Source organism: Branchiostoma belcheri, unplaced genomic scaffold (assembly GCF_001625305.1).
Source record: "Branchiostoma belcheri isolate BF01 breed outbred unplaced genomic scaffold, Haploidv18h27 scaffold16, whole genome shotgun sequence".
NCBI lineage: Eukaryota > Metazoa > Chordata > Leptocardii > Amphioxiformes > Branchiostomatidae > Branchiostoma > Branchiostoma belcheri.
In genome coordinates, this window is record NW_017803046.1 from 2,149,020 (window position 1) to 2,156,446 (window position 7,427).

At 43.7% G+C, this 7,427-nt stretch overlaps 1 pseudogene across 1 annotated transcript in view; it reads right to left on the reverse strand.

The window, feature by feature from the left end:
* Positions 1-1,313: 1,313 nt before the first annotated feature.
* Positions 1,314-7,427, reverse strand: part of LOC109465901 — a 15,587-nt pseudogene continuing 9,473 nt past the window's right edge. Inside the window, exons 5-8 of the transcript XR_002139993.1 lie at positions 6,223-7,314; positions 5,856-5,959; positions 3,973-4,615; positions 1,314-3,614 (exon numbers count right to left, since the gene is read on the reverse strand). The product of XR_002139993.1 is annotated as an uncharacterized LOC109465901 (transcript). The remainder of the gene's footprint in view (positions 3,615-3,972; positions 4,616-5,855; positions 5,960-6,222; positions 7,315-7,427) is intronic.

Below are 7,427 nucleotides of genomic sequence, written 5' to 3' on the forward strand. Positions count from 1 at the left end.
TTGTCGATAAATTCGTGATATCTAGGTACTCGGGGTAAGCCTCAATGTCAAGAACAAGAGCTGGAAAGAGCTGGAGTAAAAACCCCATAAGAGCCCATCGCGTTTCCCAACTCGCCAAATGACTAAATCTGGGAATGAGCGAGGCTTCTTTAGCGAGGTACGGCCTTTTTCGGAACGGCACCTCTAAAACGGGGGTGTGATAGGGGATGAATATCCACTTTTTCAATTTTAGAAAAATGAAACTTTTGACTTTTTTCTGCCCCCTTCTTTTAAGAGTATACTCCTTATGGGCTATATTCTATTCCTATTCAATATCGGTCATCAAATTTGCTTCATTCTCGAGTTATACGTCAAAACGTGATTTTGCGATCAGCTGATCCATTGCAGAAGTGGTCAAAACCTTTGCAGAGTGAACGTTTTCGCCGTCTATCTCATTACCATATGAATGGAAACCAAGCAGATGTCAGACGTATACTATGGCAATCCCCAAGAAAGTTACGATATTGCTTCCCACATTTTTTTTAGCTTTCATTCATATGGTGATGTAATCGAGCGTGATAAGTTCACTACTAACTTTTATCACAATCTTCCATCACAATCAGGTCTCCTCCACTGTATTTTTCTAAAACTTTATTCTATGTTGTATGACGCTCAACCATGGAGGTAGAAAAACCTCCTTGGTTCAACCAACTTGACACCGCTTCAAGTGTATTCAGTATGAGCTCTCCCAGTCGGCAACAGGTAGGAGTTTTGTGCGATGAGAGTTAATAACGTAAACGGCGCAAAACTTCTATTGAGTGAATGCATAGATTAAAGCCGGGAAGTGGAGAGCCAGCCTGGGCACCATCCTCCGTGTGTAAGAGTAATCAAATGCATGGATCAAAAGCGACCTCTAGCAGGTCACTGTAGAACTGGACCACAATAAGCAGCCCTATTACTGCAGTGATTTTTTTCGCCGCAGCGGGGCGTTTTTGATACATGCCGATCATACGTATTTCGGTACCGATTTTTGCCTATTTCAGCACTAAATGCCTCAAACGGTCAGTTTACCGACAGGATGTACTTAGAAATGCCGGAAGACGATAAGATGGAAAGCTCCAGGAGTTTCGGCCAGAAACAACAGTGAGTCGGAATAAGAATTTGATATATTAGTACTGTATTGTAGCTATGAATAAAACGAAACATACATGTGAGTATACCCTAGTTTTCTCAGTATCATTGGCCCTTTCTCTGCTGAATGCTGCGGCACCATGATAAATATTTCTTCCCCTTTCATCAAAGACGAATTAAGATGAAGCCTAAACTGTATGGTAAACATCCTTTTATTACAAAACTTAACAAAAGTGCTATCAACTAGATAAGGCATCTGTGATACAGATCTTTGACATTTCTTCCACAGAAAAATACCTAGCTTTTTGTCCTTTCCACCACATGGTGTTTCATATACAGGTACAATCAAACTTAGGGATAAGAAAGTATGAAACAAGCTAATATGCTACAATAATAAAGAAACAAAGTTACAGCAAAAGTTGTTTTCTCATGTTTTGTCTCCCCTGGTATACCATACATGTAGTGTAGAATGTGTTACTCAGCATACATTCTGCACACTTGATATTTAGATAACAGTTCCTAATTGACAGGTGAAAGTACACATGCCTTAGTGCCACCTTCAGTCAGAAATAAAGTAATGTTACATGCAGCGAGCTATGACTTTCAAACTACCCTCTGTGCATGAAAAAAAAAGTTACTATACTTTCGACCATTACCTATGGTTAAACATACCTTTCACTACCATAAACAAATCAATCAAAAATAGATGTAACAAAATTGTTAACCTGTTGTTTTCTTGGCAACATTTCCTGTACCTTTTCAGTGTGCATCTTGAAGTTCTGGCATTAATTAACATTACCCGTAGCTGTGCTTTAACTAAACAGTGAATGAATTCTTTACTTTTGCCTTAGAGCAAAAATCATCAGCCCTCTAATGGTGACTCTCAGTTTCTTATTCTGGCCAAAAATATATCTCTTACTTCTTGAGGGACACATATACATATCTCTTACTTATTGAGGGACATAAGCTGGTGTGTTACGCCAAAGGGCGGCTATATCAATAAAGATTTCCAAATGAATGTATCATGTAATGTTTACATTTCTGTGTGAGGAAGACAACCAGTATTCTGCAGCTTCTGACCAGTTATAAAAATACACAGTCCATTTTTGTAATCTATTCTTGGCTTCTCTTTTTTTGTGGCTCATTGTTAAGATTATAACATAAGATAACATAACATAACGCAACTTAAATGCTTAACTGTTAATAGGGTTACATTAACAATGATTGATAGCTAACTTACATGAAAAGCTCTGTACTAGATAATCCTAACAAAAAGTAACAAAAAATGGTTAGATACTTATTGTCAAGGCACAGTTAATCATGTTACTTGTTAATCATAACTCAAGAAATATCTCAACTACATGATACAAGTTAGTATGAACTGATAGAAAAATAGTATATACATGATGGCTTGTTCATAAAGATACAAAGCAATCAGTAGCTGCATTTCTAACTGAGTTTAAAATTACGTTAACCTGTTACAACAAAATAGACTGCCATCACTGCCTGAAGACCATCTTATAACTACAGCATGGCTGCACTTGCACTCATGCTTCAAACATAACTTTGGGAACTGACCACTACAGTAGCAGACTGGTATGAGACAATGTTCTACTTCCACGTGGAAGGGTTAGGTGCACACTGGCATCAATGTTTCTTTACAATATGGCTGAAAATCCCATCCACTTATAAGTACAAAAATCACAGTATCTTCCTTGTTTTTCCACCTTATAAATGATACAATATAAGTTACTACTCTTCAGAATGTCAACTTGTGGATCCACCAGGGAACACTTCCTAACATTACTCTCTTTCTGGAAAAATACTTTCAGAGTCCTCCAGGGAAAGAAAAATGGTTCTATCCACAATCCACAGTTTCACAAATCTCAATGTGTTGATTGTTTAACAAGTTTGACATGATCTCATCAGTGTATTCTTATCTTAGAGGAATGGTTCAAAATGCATTCTAAGCACCAGGTGCTCTTTGCATATTAATACTAACAGTTTGGCACATGTAGAGATATCAACAGTTCAACTGCTTTTCGTATCAAGAAAACAACGGCCTTTCTGATTCAAGCACCACCTGAAGGTTCCCTAGCCTTGAGTGTCCTAGCTTTAGAAGCATGAATACAGCCATTTTTTGACAGAGTATCCATACAGGCTTCATAAGTTCAGTGATATGTGAAGACTAAGAGTGGTCCGACTTGGCAAAGTGCATGACAAACTGGAACCTGTCCTCGCAGTCCTGTCCACAGATGTTACACATGAAGGGGTGGTGCTGGCTGTGGAAGCCTGAGTGGATACTGTACAGCAGGAAGTCATCAAACGTCATGCTGCAGTGGATACAGTGGTAGCCTGGGTCCCCGTTGGTCAGGGCGGGGGTGGTGTTGGGGGCGGGGGCTCCGCGGGACAGCACGCCGAGACTGGCTGCCATGGCACCCAGCGGGGAGCTATCCATCAGACGGGCATGCTTGGCCGAGGTGAAGTGGAGGTTAAACTGGTACCTTTGGGAGAGGAGAACACAAGACTTACTAACAGTCCCATTTACAGACTCCAACTCCAATCTAAGCACTACTGGCCACTCTAAAATAAAGAGGTTTTGATTTTTGTACTTATCCTAGTGCACATTGCATATGAAATATATTACATTAGAATAATGAAAAACAATTAAAAGCAAACAGCATGATAGTTGATTCACTACTTCCATGCCACAGCATACAACACTATGATAGTCAATGCCCCTGAATACAAGGGTTAGTTCATTTAAAACATTTTATGACAGCTTTTTGTCCTAGGCAATTTCTCTATGGATTCTACTTCTAACTTCTACTTTTGAGGACTGAAGTATCCAATATGTCCCACCTGTCGGTTGCGGTGTGTTTGCAGATGTTACAGGTGAAGGGGTTCTCCTGGTGGTGGAAGCCTCCGTGGATGCTGTACATCAGGAAATCCCCGAAGCGCACCCCGCAGTGGTTACACCTGTACCCCGCAGCCGCCCCCGATGGCGCCTCCGACTCACTCCGACTGTTCCCGCTTGCGGTCGGGTTGGTCTGAGGAGAGACTGAAACACAGGCTACCAGCGCAGTGCCCTTCACCTGCCTGCCGACTTCACTCCCAGCACTCTCACTCTGTGTGGAAGTCCCACTGCCCTGGAAATCAGAGCTGGTGCTCTTCGGTGCAGGCCAGTTCTGCTGTCCAGCCAAGCTGCTCCTTGAAGCAGTCTCTACGCTGCCCACAAGCCCACTCTGAAGAGGGTGGACCCGAGATACCATCAGTGCCCCCCCTCCTCCTCCTGTGTCTGATTTCTCAGCATCTTTATCAGTGCCTGTGTTCTCTTGTTCCCCATTTGGTTTGCCAAGACTGCCACTGTCTGTGTTAGTGACTTCCTCGCTTGTTGTCTCTGCTGTCACACCTTCAGCTGAGGATATCTTTGTGGTTGACATCTCAGGTAGAGAGGTAGAGTGGTGATGCCCAAATGGGTCTGTACTGTCCTCGGAGATGATTTCTGGAGAAGTAAAACAGTATTACATGTATCTTCAATTAATGTTATACGACATGGAAACCAAGGGATACTGTCAACAACACACACACACTCACACAATCCTGTCAACAAGACACCCAAATAACCCAGCTTGGCACTAGAAAAACCTTAAAACTGCATTTCCCTTTCTGTTCCCTAGGCCTTTGCGAACATCTGCTGACATATCCTAGCTGCAGCCAATGCATATTTCATTAAAAAAAATGCACTTAGACAATGTAATAGACAGCATACTTCCTGCCATTCTTTACATCCATTTAACATTATTTGACATTACAAGCGTGTTTTTTGTACATGTAGCATGAAAGTTCATCTGAGTTGGTAAATTACATTATGAAAAACTTAAACTTGCCAGAGGCCATATACATCAGGGCACTTCAACCATCGCTCAACCGGGACAGGGGGCGATATCGACTTCAGACAACCTTTGACCCTTTGCTGACGTCACACATGGGAAAAATCACGTGTCCACAGCATTTGGGTCAGATAGCTGAGGAAGACTGAGTGATTCAGTCGAAAATTTCTGGTGAGTCAAATTTTGAGTTGGAGAAAAGTTAAAGTTTTTCATAACATTTTGTACATGTAGTTTAAAAGGAAGTCACTAGGGAAAACAAAATTCCTGGACCTGCATTCAGATCATTCACTTGTTCCATAGGTCTAGGGCTACCTATAATAAAGAAGACAACTTGTTACAATAAAAGTCTGTTCCAAATATGTTAGACTTATCCTGTTTCCCAACCAACCAACCTATAGCCAACCAACCAACCTACTAACTAACCTACCAACCAACAACCATCTAGGCCAATTAACAAAGAAACCCTGGTTGGCTGGTAGTAACACAATTTCACCACGTAACTTGTCTATGGTAAAACATTTAGCACACCAATTCACTTCCTTGGTTCCCTAGTAAAAATTCAGCAAGAGGACAATGTGAAAATAGGAGCCTGAGCATTTTAGATAAATTAGAATATATATTAGACATGGGTCTGAGGGGAAAGTCTGTACTTAATATCACAGAGTTTAACTTTCAGGGAGTGAACATAGTCAACATGAGTCAAGGGAGATGAAATTGAATCTGACTGTATGAGATCAACTCTCATCAAGTACAGACTTTCCCCTCAGATTCATGTTGCTATTCCTATTCAGCATTCTTTTCTACAGGCTTAGTCAGACTTGAGTCTGTGTCTGAACACATCAGACCTCCTACCTGAGTCAGACAGTTCCTCCATCAGGTCTGTCACTGCCTTCAGGTCAGGAGAACTGGGAGGAGATGCCATTACATCATCATCATCATCATCAGGGGCAGATACACTGTAGTCAGGGGAAAACAACATCTTTTTAGATACATATAAATCATCCAGAAATTTTTGTCATATACACGTGTAGAAGTTATAAGAGGAAGGATGAAGGACATGAATGAACATATAATCACCTTTCAGACATACAATTCAATCTAAATATGTACCTTAGAAATAAGTAAGCAAAGGGGAATCAAAACTACTAATAAGCATTATGGTAGCTTTAAGATGTTTTCATCTGTACAAGAAGAAGAAAAAGCAATAAAATTTGCTGACCTTGGCATCCTTCTGGCCTGTGGACTGATGTGCTCCTTTCCGATGGATGAGTCCTCCTGTGCAGGTGTCTCCATAGCCGTGTTCTCCTGACTGCTGTCCACCACCCCTCCATCATTACTGACACCTCCCCTGTTTGTCACATCCTCCTGTTTCTCAGACTGCTCCTTGTGAGTGTCAGTAGTACTGTTTGTGGCAGGAGTCTCAGATATAAACTCCACATCACTGTCATCTGTCTGTGAGAGACTTGGTACAGGCAGTGACGTCCCTTCTTCTGCCCTGTTGCCAGCTGTTGTTACCAGGGACAGCGGACCCTCCGAGTTCTTGACCGCTTGTCTGTCCGCAGACTTCCACAGGAGGGGGAGGGGTTCAGAGTCGTCCACCTGCGAGCCTTCTGAGCTGATAGCTGGTGAGGCAGAGGTGGGGCTGTCCCGTTTGTACATGTCGTGTCGGAGCGCCGCCCGCCCGCCGTGGTACAGCAGCATGTGCCTGTCCATGTCCTCGTGGTTGGAGAACTCCAGGTCACACTTGAAGCAGAAGCGGAAGATGGTGTTGGTGGAGTGCCAGGTGGTGAGGTGGCCCTGCATGAGCGTGGACACGCGGCTGGTGAAGGTGCAGTACGGGCACTTGAAGATGGTGAAGTAGACGTTCCTGATGCGGCCCGACCCCCGGCCCATGGTGATGTGTTTACGGGAGTGCTCCTCCAGGTCTGCCCGAGAGGCCCCGGCAAACTTACAGTGAGTGCAGATGTAGGGGAAGTCCCTGTTGTCATGCCTCTTCATGTGGACCTGCAAGGCCGCGTTACTCTGAGTGTAGTAGTGACACAGACGGCACTTGTACGGCGTGCCCTGGTTGGTTAGAGGCGGGGTCTCACCAGGATGGACATCTGTGGCATGTTTTATGATTTCTTCCTTGCGATGGCCGGTGAACTGACAAAACTTGCACTGGTAGAAGACAAAGCGTCTACCGCTAGTCAATGAGACCCTCCCGCTGGTATCCACAACAGCCCCAGGTGCACGGCTGCTCGCTGGCAGGCCTGAGGGAGGACTGCTGGGGAGGGGAGGGGGGCTGACCACTACTGCGTGGGGGTGGGGGCTGACCACTCCTGGGGGTGGGGGCTGACCACTACTGACGGGGTGGGGCTGACCATTACTGACGAGGGTGGGGGGCGTGGTTACAGTGCTTGAAGCAGAGCTAACCACTGCGTT